Here is a 584-nt window from a genome sequence, read left to right as displayed (position 1 = left end):
GTTACGTATTGCTAGTTGACGCCTACACTGCGATATGACTTTACCAACAAAAAGTGTCTTAGAAAAAATTTAAATCAATATATTGTTTTCTGTAAGTGAGTAAACGATGATTTTCACATCATTTAGAAAAAAAAATTCTAGTCTAAATGCTCCAGTTCTCAAAATACCTGGGAACCAATTTTCTCTATGTGTTTTATTGCCTTATTCAAGTGATTTAACATTTTTAGTTTTTCACTAACCACGCATAACATTTTTTTTTCAAAAAACACAATCATGTACATACATGCTGCTCACATATTATTATAGCCCAGTTTGTGCTGATTATAGTGAGATTAGACTTTAGCCATTTAGATATTTATAAGAAACTGAAAGCACAAAATGTCAGGGCATGACAAAACTTCTCCAGGCTCCCAAAAATACCCTTAGACTCCAGAGGTTAATACTCCCAGAGGGCACACTTTGAATACTTGGTGATGCCGCTCGGGCTCTGCCAACCGCCTCGGGTTTTCCCAAGCACTTGTTAATGATGGTTGAGAGATATGGTAGATCAGTTTATATATGTTTACCTGGATGACATATACTGA

Source organism: Cyprinus carpio, chromosome B13, assembly GCF_018340385.1.
Source record: "Cyprinus carpio isolate SPL01 chromosome B13, ASM1834038v1, whole genome shotgun sequence".
NCBI classification, from domain to species: Eukaryota; Metazoa; Chordata; class Actinopteri; order Cypriniformes; family Cyprinidae; genus Cyprinus; species Cyprinus carpio.
This window is presented reverse-complemented; position numbering follows the sequence as displayed.